Source organism: Euprymna scolopes, chromosome 31 (assembly GCF_053919585.1).
Source record: "Euprymna scolopes isolate OS-2025 chromosome 31, ASM5391958v1, whole genome shotgun sequence".
NCBI classification, from domain to species: Eukaryota; Metazoa; Mollusca; class Cephalopoda; order Sepiida; family Sepiolidae; genus Euprymna; species Euprymna scolopes.
Window position 1 is genome coordinate 32,228,893 of NC_136512.1, and position 14,620 is coordinate 32,243,512.

The 14,620-nt window shown below is 34.9% G+C and overlaps 1 protein-coding gene across 3 annotated transcripts in view; it reads left to right on the top strand.

Moving 5' to 3' along the window:
• LOC145255676 (transmembrane protein 272-like) overlaps window positions 1-14,620 on the top strand; it is a 386,301-nt gene that overhangs the window by 304,564 nt on the left and 67,117 nt on the right. The window lies entirely within an intron of this gene.

A 14,620-nucleotide genomic window follows, 5' to 3' on the forward strand; every position in this document is an offset into this window, starting at 1 on the left:
ATGCTGGCTACCGAGGGAGCACCGATCATGAAACCCACATCTTTCTTCTGGGTCGCACGTTTCTTATTATTTATAGGTTACATTTTTCATATTGTGGTGTTTGTGGCAACACCCAGCCCAGAATAGTTTTACCTGTAGTTCTGTCACAGAGATAGTGTTTACTTCAAATCTGGATGAGAGGCAAGGTGCACAATCGCACGTACAAGTAAGAACAGACGTAAGCAATACACGCACAGAAAAAAAACATTTCTAAGTATATGTAATTTTTTATACTGACGTCCCCCCCCTAACAAGGCATATCGCCACTTGGACGTAAGGGACTACTATTTGAGACCATGCCTAATAAAGATTACCAACGTATTGATTTATGTTATATTCAAACTTCTGCATGTCAGTTTAGTCAGGGAAGCAGGTAACAAGTAGGAAATTCCAAATCTAGCTGTTCGAGAAAAGAAACTGTGTTTTTTGGCATTTAGGGTCCTCAACAGTGAAGGGGTGAGATTTTGTTGCAAAGGAGGTTTGTCGAAAATATGTACGCCTAGGGGACACAAGTGCAATGAGTTCATCAGATCACATTCAACTAAAATATCTGTAAAACAAGCACAGAGATGCAACACTATGGCGATGAGACAGGGGTTCAAGCTTAGTTGACAATATGGGACCTATTAGATTGAAAACTCTTTTTTGGACCCTATTCAAGAGGGAGAGGCTAGTGGTAGATACACCAGCTCAGATGTGGCAACAATCCTCCATGCATGGGCGAATGGTGGCCTTATAGAGATAAAGGATTCTCTCAGGTGTGAGTAAGCTTCTAGTTCGATAGAGGGAACTCACTTAGTATAAGTCCTAATGAAGACTTTTGCTGTTGCAAGATACGTCCTCTCCGGGTACTATTTCTAAATTTTAAGAACAGAGACCTACTTTTAATCGCGATGAATTCCAAACTTTACTTGAGGAAAACTAAACTACACCAACTTCGTCAAGACTGAGATTTTTAGAGCCAGCACATGGTTCGTTTGTCTTAACGAGGTTTTACTGTGTTCGGGGTTGGGGGTGCGTAATAACCAGATTTTCTTTTCCCCCATGCTTCGAGTTATTATTATTATTATTATTATTATTATTATTATTATTATTAGATTTGTAAGATTAGTAAACGAAACCCCTATCAGAGTGATCAATAATGAGGAAAAGTTTTTTTAAATGATTTCAGAACAATATCGATACTATCGGTTCCATATTATGCGAAAGTTTTTGTTTCTCGTTTACAATAAACTTAATAAAGTTATACTTATAAAGTATTTAACATTTTGGTTTCAAATATTTCAAATAGCGGTCTTTGTGAATCCAGATAATATCTCATAAAAGTTAATATTTACAGTAGAAATTTAATTATTTATGGCTAAGGTTTCGAAGCAAACATTCAAAAGTTTTTGAAAAATATAAACTTATTTATCGATTGCTACATTATATATATATATATATATATATATATATATATATATATATATATATATATATATATATATATATATGCGTGTGTGTGTGTGTGTGTATGTGTGTAGATATATATATATATATATATGTAGATACATATATATATATGTAAATATATATATAGATACATATGTAGATATATATATATGTAGATATATATATATATATATATATATATATATATATATATATATATATATATATATATATATATATTTCAGAGGAAACATAATTTAATTTAAATACCAAAAAAAAAAACGGGCAGGTGAAATTATTAAAAGATTTTGAAACATCAGTTGGAGATATTTATTGATTTAAAACCACCTGAACAATGAGTTTTTTTTTCTCACTGGTCTTCCAACTGAAACCAAATTCCCTTCTTTCCTCATTCGTTTCTTAGTTTTTAATTTATCATTCTGACGTTTCCTCTTAGAGGGTCAGACGATAAGGCCTTAAGGAAATTTTAATAATTTCACCTGCCCGTTTTTTTTTTTTTTTTTTTTTGTATTTAAATTAAATTATGTTTCCTCTGAAATTTCTCTTTCCATTTTGCTGTACCAAAAATTTACTTATATATATATATATGGGAAATATAAACTAAGAGGCAGTCAACTAGCGTTTAGGTAACATTCATGGCTTCTGCTCGTTAGAACCTTCTGGGTTGTCTAATGTCTGTGCCCGAATTATGCGTTTATTAGTTGTGAATCCCCTTCATCCCCGTGGCCATTGATCGATGGTCCGGAGTTAGAGGCTTAGCAAATAGAGCCAAATGTCGCTTCGTGGCTGGGTTCGAATCTCCCAACCGGCAGAAATTGTCATCTTCTACACTGATTATTGCGTAAGCATGAAACACTGCTGGTGTCTGTAGGTAATAAAAGAATAATAATTATATATATATAAATATATATATACATATATATATATATATATATATATATATATATATATATATATATATATATATATATATATATATATATACACTGCGTGTCAAATTATTAACGAAATAACATTTTTTACCAGTTTCAGAAACTTACCGATAGTTTTATATCAAAAGATTCGGAAACGTTAGCAATGCTGAACAGCGCGTACTGTGAAATTTTCGTTCTGTTCCGCACAATGTAAACAACTTGTCATCGTAATTGCTGAATCCACGACATTTGAGGCATGTCAAATTATTAACAAGGCAGTTTGTTTCGTCAATAAAATGGGACGTAAAGGTGGTTTTAGTTGTTCTGAAAAGAGTACTATTACAGAACAGCTAGCAAAAGGTAAAACTACCCTCGATATATCGAAAATGATAGGAAGGTAAGATCAAACTGTGAAGAACTTTGTGAAGAACCCTACAAAGATACGTAAGAGAGCTGATAAAGGTAAATCTACGGTTGTTTTACACCGTTCTCTACTTCAAATAAAACGTGAAGTTGTTAAGAATCTTGGGCAGACAAGTCGGGAAGTCTTTGACCAAGCCGGATTGAAGAATATCTCAAAAAGTACTTGATGAAAGAAGTGGCAAAGTCTGTTAAGCCTGTGAGAAAGCCTTCATGAAAGCAACATCATTTACAAAACCGATTGTAATTGACAGAGGACAACATGAAAACGGATTTTCCAAAGTTTTGTTCACGGATGAAGTGCGTGTCACTCTTGATAGCCCAGAAGGCTGGAGCAAGAGATAGGTCCTAGATGGACCACAGCGTTATCAGCGTTTAAGGCGGCAACAAGGTGGTGGTGGTGGTGGTGGTGGTGGTGGTGGGATAATAATTTGGTCTTGGATTATCGGAGGTACTTTAGTTGGCCCATGGAGAGTCCCAGAAGGCGTAAAAAATAACGTCAAATGATTATATAGCTTTTCTGAAGGAGCACTTTGAACCATGGCTGAAGAAGCAAAGGTTGGCGTTCAGAAGAACCATTATTTTTATGCAGGATAATGCCCCTTCCCATGCAGCAAACAAAAGCAAAGAGTGTTTGCAACAACTGGGGTTCTCTGGGCTACGGAAAATGGAGTGGTCTGCGAGTTCATCAGATTTGATTATCATGAAGTGACGTCTCTATGCAAGTGGGCGCCAATTTAAGAGCAAAGATGGGTTGTGGGATGCTCTCCAAGAGGTATCGCGAGGAATAACTATTGAAGAAATCACAAATTTGACTAATTATGTAGACCAACGTCTTTTACAATCATTCATAAAAAAGAATCGCATATCCACTACTAATTATGTCAGCGTAGAAATTGCTATGTAGTTATTGTGCTCCAAGGATTTTTCCTAGTTCATTTAATGCTTGAATATTATTTCAATAAACAAGTTATGGGTATAGTGTGTCTTTTTCTCAACCTCGTTATTAACTTGACACACTGAAATCGACATATATTCCTATCTTCTGCCATAGTTTCGCTAATACTGCTTTAAATACTTTTATTTTCTGACTGGAGTAGCTGAATAGTATTGTAAGTTTCATGGATTTTAATTCACTCGTTCCTTAAATATTTTTAAAAAATGTAAACTCGTTAATAATATGATACGCAGTGTATATATATATATATATATATATATATATATATATATATATATATATATAATTTAAAGGAGATTAGAACAATAGTCTAAAGAGCTGAGTGTATTTCAATGTAACATATATATATATATATATATATATATATATATATATATATATATATATATATATATATATAATTCGCGTAAGTTCGTAACGTCATTATTGTGTCATTCTAGTTTATCTTCGTCGATGCCATCTCTTGGATAAATTCTCTATTCAGACATAAGATAAGAATTGCCATTTCTATAAGAAGATTTCGGTGGGAAACGTTTTCGGTATCTTGGGATTATTAAAATCGCTTTGGCGCGAATCGCCTATTTGGGAACAAGGAAGATACGTCCATTCAAGGAATGTGAAAGATACGTCCATTTAAAGACACTGAACGATACATCCATTTGCGGACAAGGAAAAATACGTCCATTCTTAAAATGCCTTCATTCAATGTGCGAGTTTTAACGAAGATGAACCGAAGAAGAAGAAATCAGAAGGAATATTATTAATGTTTATTTTGCTTTTATTTTTGGAATCCTTTGAGATGAGGCTTCATAATTTGTGCATTCATTCTTTTCACGGACTGTTATCCTCATCTTTATACGTTGTTATTGTTTCAGTACGTTTCGGCCAACTCATCCTCTGGCCTCATATTTGTTGTTATTTCACGAACTGAAGAAGGCCAGTTGGTCGAAACGGATGAGAAGCGTTTTGAAACAGCAACAACTATGAAGATGAGGATAACGGTTCGCAAAACAAAATGAATGCACAAATTATGAAGCCTCATCTCAAATGATTCCAAAAATAAAAACCAAAAATACCATTCAGTACAGACCCGACAATGGAAGACCACACATAAGAAAACAAAATTTGCTTTATAAAACCAGAAAATCCAACCTTGATCGCCCTGCGTGGCCCGTGGCGTAGTGGATAGAGGCATTGAATCTCTGCGGTTCTAGGTGAGCATTGTCTGAAGATAGCGGTTTCAACCCTACCCAAGCAGGCTAGAGGATTAATTGGAAAAAACATGGTGTGACAACAACAACTATGGAAGGCAGTAATTACTGGGGATGAGTTACAAGACTCAGCGTCCCTATCCCGTCGCAGTTAATCACCTGCAGAAGGTCGGGGGATGAGTTGGTCGAAACATTGTGAAAACCAAACCACTATGACAACAAATATAAGGATAACAGACCGCACATCGTCGCTTTCGTAAGCGCGTGCTTTTACATATGTCGTTCTAGCTTGTGAGCGATCAAGGAAATAATAGGATAAATGTGTATATCCATGCATACGCAGGTGCTGCTGTTACATTCTCTCGATTGTCGATTTTCCATGTGTGGGCCGCGATCTACTCGTGGTTTTAGGCGGCCGCATCTGTTTAGCTAGACGAATAAAACTACTCGTGCGTATGAAAACATAATAGACATTTCCTTTCAAAGGTTTTATTTAGCGCAAGCGTTTATTCATTGGGAGAGAGACAACATAACTAACTATTTATTACTTAATTTACTTAACTTTGTCTTAAAGGTGGCCATTGATCATTGAACAACGGGCAAAATCTCACGGTAACACTCGCTTAGATTATCTATACCTTGTCGGACGCATTTCGTCTGTATCGCTCACAACGCCGGACTGACTTCTAAAAAATATTTTCTTTATTTCCTCGAAGGTGTGACGTCACCACCTCCTATATTTCGGCACCTGCATTTTTAGTGGGTTTTATTCTAGGGAGCTAACCTTTGACCTCAAAATCGCCACCTGTAGCTGGGTATATTTGCGTTCGCCATGTAATAAGTTCTCCATCCCCATTCTCATTACCCAATCGCTGCCCCCCTCCAAAGAATGATGCAAAATAGTCGAGAATGCTCAAGCAGGATGGAAAGATTGAGGACAGAGCGCTGACTAGATATATGCTGGACAGATGCAAAGAGAACTGGTACCTTGGGGAGGCTTATTGCCACTCAAACTCCAGTGGAGACCAATGGCCGTTGCTAGCAAGAAATCAATGGTAAGCGGCTGTTGCGATAATGCAAATTCATTTGCAAATGTTATCGAAAGAGGTGGAGAGTACTGGAAATCTGGGGAGATTGTTATCACTCAGCTTCAGGGAACGCCCCAGGTTATTCTCAATCACAAGTATCTCCTTTATGATCTGTGTGAAAGCTCCTTGTGAGCCAATAATAATAATAATAATAATAATAATAATAATAATAATAATAATAATAATAACAATAACAATAATAATAATATTTATAATAATAATAATAATGAGAAGAAAAGGGAGAAGAAGAGGAATACGAGGGGCGTGCAATAAGTAATGTCCCTGACCCACTTCCAGTTGTCTGATCTAGCTGAAATTTTGCATGTGCAATGATTCATATCTTTACGGGTTATGTGGCAAATTGCAGCTCTGAAATAATTGTGGTATCTGTTTTACAGGTGTTTGAACTGAGTCAGGTGTGAAATGGAGCCTGTTGAATGTCGAGCAGTGATCCGGTTTTTGTATTTGAAAGGACGCACACCACAGGAGACTTTTGATGAAATGAACAAACTTATGGTGATAATGCCCCATCATATGACCTTGTAAAACGCTGACATCGTGAATTCAAACATGGCCGGAAGTCTGTGGAAACAGCTCCCAGACCTGGTCGCCCCCCCCCTTCTGCCATTGATGAGGCATCTGTCCGTCAAGGTGAGGCTGCCATTTTGGAAGATTAGTACAGGGTCTGTGGAAACTATCATTCATGACCATTTGCATATGCATAAGGTATCTGCCAGATGGATTCCCAGGTTGCTCACACCATTCCAGAAACGAGAACGCGTCGAGTGCTCGAGGATGAATTTGGAGATGTGCCAAGAAGATGAGTCAAAGTTTTTCAAAAGACTGATTACACAGGATGAAACTTGGGTCCATCACTATGATCCAGAGAACAAAGCCCATTCAATGCAGTGGAAGCACTTGGACTCACCACCTTCAAAGAAGGCAAGGGTGCAGCCCTCCGCTGGCAAGGTCATGCTCACAGTCTTCTGGGACCGAGGCGGAGTAGTGATGACAGATTTCCTGGCAAAGGGCACCAAAATTACAGGAGCCTATTATGCTTCACTTTTGAGGAAATTAAGGGAAGCTATCAAAATCAAGAGGCGGGATAGATCAGCAACGGTACCCTCCTCATGCAGGACAACGCTCCGGTCCACAACTCGCATGATCAGGAGCACGGGCGTGTGGTTATGAAATCCTTCCCCATCCTCCCTACTCTTCTGACCTTGCACCCTCTGACTTTCACCTCTTCCCAGCCATTAAGTTGTTTTTGAAAGGAAAGCCTTTTCCAGATGATGCAGCCTTGATTTCTGAAGTCACGTCGTGGTTGGAGGACCAACCTGGGGTGTTTCCAGAGCTGCATCAAACTATGGGAGAAATGCATACCTCTGGGTGGTTCCTATGTAGAGAAAGACTAATAACTGTGCCAAGTTTCGTTACTCTACTGCTATGGGAAGTGGGTCAGTGGCATTACTTATTGCACGCCCTTCGTAGATTTAGTTTCTTAGGAAAAAGAAAGACAAAAAAGTGATAAAAAAAGGAAGGAAAAAGGTAGACGAAACAAATGGTAGAAAGAATAAAATCAAATCCAACCATATATTTGACAGAAATATACCTACGTACTGACTTGTCTACCAAATCTCACTAATAAATATCCAACAGTTTTTAGTTTATTATTTAATTAAAAGGCAATGCATAAAGGTTGCGATCAAAAATGCGAGAGAAATTCTGTATAATCATAAAAAAAAAGGTTTATTTTGCTGATTTTGTAAAGTATTTTTAAATGAAAAATCAATTCCATTTAAAATCCATTTAGTAGCATGCATACAAAATTGAGAAAAGTGCCTTTAAAATGCATCAACATTAAGAGAATAAGCTAAATCAAAACAAAATGAGCATCGGATTTGGCCTGATATCGTGTTTATCTTAAAACTAAACTCGAATTTTAACTCGAAATGATTCATTATTTAATAATATTTATTATATTCAATAATATTGAACAAAATACCATAAAGCGACTTTAATGCCTATCCTGAATTTTCTTCGCGTTCTTCTTGGGTCGCGATTAATTGAAAGTGCGCTGGAATATAATGAAGATTATCTTTTTCCAACCATAACGATTAAAACAGATTCAGTCAAAACAATCCTTTTTAATTTTTCTTTCAAAGATTTTACATTTAGAAGAGATGGCGACGTTGCCCTGGCTGGAACAAGGTCACCAAAAAAAGAATGCCACCTATGAAATCGTAAATAAAATCGACAACGACAATCCTTTTCACAATCCAATATATATTTGGTACAAATAAACTTCAGCTTATACTGGATCTGTCAACCAAGTTACAATCATGAATGTACAATAGTATTCGTTGTATCGTCGTTCAGTTACAGTTACATGGGACACTTTGATCATTGTTTCATCAGTAGGTGTGATCTTAAATGCACTTCACACTTATTTCACCTTAACTCTCTAGATTTTTCTTGGCAGGGGTTATCCCAAAGAAAATATCTATCCAAGCATCTTCCAGATTATTCCTGATCTTAATAGAGTTAACGAAGCATAAATAAGGGCAATGCTAAGAGAGTATTGTATCTGCATGGCGTTAAAATAAAGACTGTTGGACTTTTGTAATCGAAACTTAGTGGGCAAGTTAGGAATAGACGCAAATTCATTTCTACCAAATATGGTTCGATTGCAGTAAAAATTGTGAATTTTATTTTTTGTTTTGTGTTTGTTTTTTATCCTTTGAGATGAGGCTTCATAATTTTCGCATTAATTTTTTTTGTTTGTTTGTATTTGTTTTCTGTTTTTTTGTTTTTTTTTGTTTTGCGGACTGTTATCCTCATCTTTATAGTTGCTGTTTTTGTTTCGTCATATTTCGGACAACTCATCCTCTGGCCTTCTTTATGTGATTAACCGCAACGGGATAGGAATGCTGAGTCTTGACACTTAACCCCAGTAATTATCATCTACTGGGGGTAAGTTACAAGACTCATCATTTCTATCCCGTTGCGGTTAATCACATGAAGAAGGTCAGAGGATGAGTTGGCCGAAACGTGGTGAAACAACAACAATTATGAAGATTAAGATAATAATCCGCAAAAATAATGAATACATAAAATATGAATTTTATTAACGATTCTATGCTGACAAGTTTTTGAGATTAAACTATATTAAACCAAAGACTGTTGGACATTTATAAGTGAAACTTGGTGGATAAGTCAGCAGAAACTGGAGTTTAATTGTACTGAATATAGTAGAATTGCTGAAAAGATTGTGAATTGTATTAACAATACCGTGGATGACAATACATGTTGGATCACCCTATACAAGTTGTTAATATTTAATGAAGCAAAAATGATCCTTACTTTTCGTATAGCATCGATTTCGAATAGTCTCCGTGTGCGGCTCTGCTTTATAGGATCAAACATTTGTATTTTCTTCTATATCTTCTATATCATCCTCAACCTAATATTGTGCGTACCGTGATATTAAGCTTTTTTTCCAATTCCGACAATAGTTGAGATTGTCATGTTTCCATTGGTAGCAATGTGTCTGACGCTCGTACCAGCATGTTTTCTGAAAGAGATCATACTTGTATGCTTCCGGTGCATGACGTCCATTATGAATTTAAGAGACGATAAACGTAATTACTTTTTGCGACGGATTAATTATACTCATCATCATCAGCAGCAGCAGCAGTTCAACGTACGTTTTACATGCCGGTATAGGGATCACGTGAATTTAAAGGGATCACGTGTACGAGCTAATAGTTTGCAATAAAGGAATTGTTGAAGCCACGCCGCGATATATAGCCCATACATTTTTTTAAATAGGCATCACCACATATCAAGGCCCAGAGGCCAGTCGAGGATAAGGGTTAAAGAGTGTACAGTAATCAATTGGACAATATAGTAATTGTTAGTAATGGAAATTCGGTAAATTTGCTAACTTAAGTTGAATGGCTCATCAAGAACTTGTTTACGTTGGACTTGAAGACAAGCATATTGTAATCAGCTGGAAAGCAGGTAAATGGAAGACAGTTCCACAGGCGTGCAGTTCTAAAAAAGAATCTTTGTTTATGGAATCTACGTTTAGGTTTCTGAAACGTAAAAGACGATAAACTTACTTATTTTCACGACAGATTAATTTATCATCATCATCATCATCATCGGTTCAATGTCCATTTTACTTTTAAAAAATTGACTTCCAAACTGAACTATCTCCGGCCACGTCTTTATTTGGCATTTCCTGTGATGTTTAAAATGGGTATACAATATATTATTATTAGATAATTATCTTGCAAAAGTCGATGGAAACAACTCATTACATGACAACTTCTTTAACTTTTAAGAATGTTTAAGAATATTTATGAGTAAGAGAAAACCTATCCACTCTAAAAGAAAGGTATCAGAAAAAAACACTGACATGGAAGAAAAATAGGCTATTCCAAATCAATTATCGATATTATGTTTCTGAAAAAAGGATTGACAATTTGAAATATTTGGATTAATAGAACCACTGTTCTGATTTTGGGTGCTATTTTCACAACGTTTCGCCGATGTAACCTTCTTCAGGTATATTTTGTTAAACTCGGGAATCTTTCTGTCGGACTCGGAAATCTGCACGGAACCCTCTATTTAATCCACTAGGGCACCTCTCGTTTGATCAGTCTTAAGTAATTCGCAGTCGTATTTTGAGTATCGCCCGCACTAAGGATTGAACCTTCAGCTTCCAGAAGAGTGTCACTTACTGAACTTTTACCTAGTATTTTATTCTCGTTATACCATGAATAGGTCATGAATTTTGGGAACCTTAAACCATTTTTTTTTTCAGATTATCAATCTTATTACTTTATATATATATATATATATATATATATATATATATATATATATATATATATGGTACTTACTGAACACTTATATATATATATATATATATATATATATATATAAGTGTTCAGTAAGTACCATATATATATATATATATATATATATATATATATATATATATATGGCACTTACTGAACTTTTACCTAGTATTTTAGTATTTTATTCGATTGGCAAAATTTTAGAATAATTGTAAAGAAGTGAACCATAGCGGAAATTCAGTCGACTAAAATAAGATGGAAAACGGGGTGAGGAAAAAGAAAAAAAAATGGGGGAAGTTACATGTAACAAATGTACAATTCTATTCTAAAAGTCATTCAGCTTTCATTTTTCATTTTATTCTTGTCAAATGATAAAATCTATTCTGCACTTTGGCGAACTTTCGTCATTTCAAATAAACGGCCTTTCTTTCCTCATTAATTACTTGATACCATTTTTTATGGGGAAAACGGCGATTTAAAAGCTTTAGAAAGACGGCCATTTGTTCTGAATTGTCTTATGTGCGCATGTGCAGAAATTCGAATACATGCGTTTACAAACATTACAACATGACGGCCTTTATTGGAATGTTTAGCCAAATATTAGGAGAATATACGAAGCGAAAACGAAACGAGCATGTTTGGTGATTGATTTTATGTTCAAATAAACCAGCAATGAATCGTGCCGTTTCCAGGTGGAAAATATCTTAAATATATTTTATTAAAAAAAAAACACAAACTATACATTACAGTTGTGTATGTTGAATGTGCCGATATAGCGATAAGATTATGCCAGGTTGAAATTGGTTTACTATAGCAAATCGACTTTTCTGCACCATTCAATATGTCGATATATGTACATATATATATAATTTCACCTGTCTGTTTAAATGTATGTATGCATGTATGTATGTGTATGTGTGTCGCAAAAACTTTTGACAGAGGCGACGGATTTTCACGAGATTGCTATCGTTTTGAAGCGCAACCCTTCATATGACAAATATCGAAAGATTGGCCAAAAACGTTTATTTCTTCACCATCAACTAGGCAGATTTCTACAGGATAGCTTATTTTTCTTCCATGTCAGTGTTTTTCGCTTTTTTTTTTCGCCTATATTTTCCAAGGTCATTCTCTCTTTTCGATTGACTAGCCTTAATTTAAACCTACGTCACTACCAGTTTCGCGGTGGGCGCAACGGAAAAGACGTCACTTTTTTGGGGGGGGGGTTTCACATTCTTTTACTCTTTCGCGGTACGGGTTCGAGCCTCCCTGCCTACTAGTGTGTGTATGTGTGTGCGTGTGTGTGTGTGTGTACTAGCAGGGAGACCCGACGTTGCTCATGATTGAAAGAAGATCAACGAATGTTTCTGTCTCATGTTTAATTATCATCGAAATCGGGCAATTTTTTCAAGCAAAACGATTGATTGCCTGCTGTACTTGGGGACCCACAGCAGTGCACCGGGAGGAAGCTTCACATGCCTCCCCGCAGTGACTTAGTTTACATTATATTTTTCATTTGTTCACAATACATTGTAGTTTCATATATATATATATATATATATATATATATATATATATATATATATATATATATATATATATATATATATTTAAAAACTATATATACACATTCCAAAGACGAATTAGCGGTTTTATTGTATTGAACCAGCCACCTGTGGCTAATATGAAATCAATACAAATCATTAGCGTCGTTGGAAAAGCAAAGCAAACTGAAATTAAGCAAACAGAGAAAACCACCGGAATCCCTGTTGTAAAGATAAACCTTAGTAAACGACGCTAAGAGATTCTGTTTACGCAAGGAAGGGGGGGCAGGAAGAGTAATGTAGTGCATACTAGATGTAGGGGTGCTGTGCCTGTGTGTGGAGGTGCAGTTTAGATCCTTTTTTATTTTGAATGTTTGTGTTGGATTTTTGAATGTGTATGTGTTTCCTTCTATTATTATGTCACAAACTCCACTAGGTGTATCAGAATTTTTGTAGGAATTTTTGACACCCCTAACACGAAACTGCGAATAAAATATAAAAATCTCGTAATTTCTCTGTTAAAACTAGGTTGTTTATTTTCTTTATGGATTATACTTCCAAAATAAACTATTACAGTTGTTTTAAAAGTAATATAAATATTTTTTTAAACAGTAATGAATTTTCCGAACTCAATATTTTTCAATTTTTAAACTTTAAAAATCTATCAATATTTTTCTATTGATTCTATTTTTATGATATTTTCAGGGTCAATGTGAAATTTTATGTTCTTTCCAATAAACTGAATATAATATTTTAGACAAACGTTTTTTTTATTCACGGCCCCCCCCCATTTTCAAGTGTCTATTAAAAAGTAAATAATTAATTTACTCACAAATTGAAGAGAAAAGGTCAATAAATAATATATTCAAATTTAAAACAAAAAATTTTTTTAGAATTTTACCTGTAAAGTTTGAAGTTTAAAACATTATTTGTTTTTTCTTTTTTTTTAATGGAACCTTGGTCATTGCGCCTTTAATTGAAAAAAAATTAGGTCTTGAATTACATTTTTCGAGGAGTTATAAGCTTGGAAAGACAGGTTGTCGAATAATTCACGCCCCCCATTTTGAAATGTCTATTAAAGAGTAAATAATTAATTTACTCACAAATTGAAGAGAAAAGGTCAATAAATAATATATTTAAATTTAAAACAAAAAATTTTTTTTAGAAATTTACCTGTAAAGTTTGAAGTTTAAAAACTTTTTTTTAACCACGTTATTTGTTTTTTTCTTTTTTTTAATGGAACCTTGGTCCTTGCTCCTTTAATTTAAAAAAATTAGATCTTGAATTACATTTTTCGAGGAGTTGTAAGCTTGGAAAGACAGGTGGTCGAATAATTCACGCCTCCCATTTTGAAACGTCTATTAAAAAGTAAATAATTAATTTATGAACCAAAGTCTTATATATCGCAAATTGAAGAGAAAAGGTCAATAAATAATATATTCAAATTCAAAACAAAAAAAGTACAGTTTTTTAGAAATTTACCTGTAAAGTCCGAAACCTTTTTTTAAAAAAACACGTTGTTGTTTTTTTTGTTTTTTGTTTTTTGTTGTTTTTTTAATGAAACCTTGATCCTTGCTCCTTTAATTGAAAAAAGAATTAGGGCTTGAATTACATTTTTCGAGTAGTTATAAGCTTGGAAAGATGGGGTGGAATTATTCACTATTTTCACGAAATTTCTGACACACCTAAAACTCCACACCGCTGTTTATTGCATTTTGTGACTCCAAAAATGTAGTGTATGCACTAAGATGCACAGCGTGCGACAAATCTTACATAGGTGCCACCAAAAGCCTCAGCAATAGAGTTGCCTTACATAAAAGCAACATTAAAATCGCAGATAACAGACACCTCTATGTTTCAAAACACGTGCATACATGCAGTGGAAATAGCTACAAAATAATGCCAATCTTCCAAGCAGACAATTACTTTTATTTACTTACACAGAAAAAAAAATTCATAACAAGATTCACTCCCGAATTAAACAGAACTTAATATAAACGCACAAACAAATGAAATGCAAAACACACCCGTACGTACGTTCATACACATGTACACCTCCACACCTAAATCAGAACCGATGCATTAGAAAAAAAAACACACACACAGCCACACACAAGCACAGTACCTCT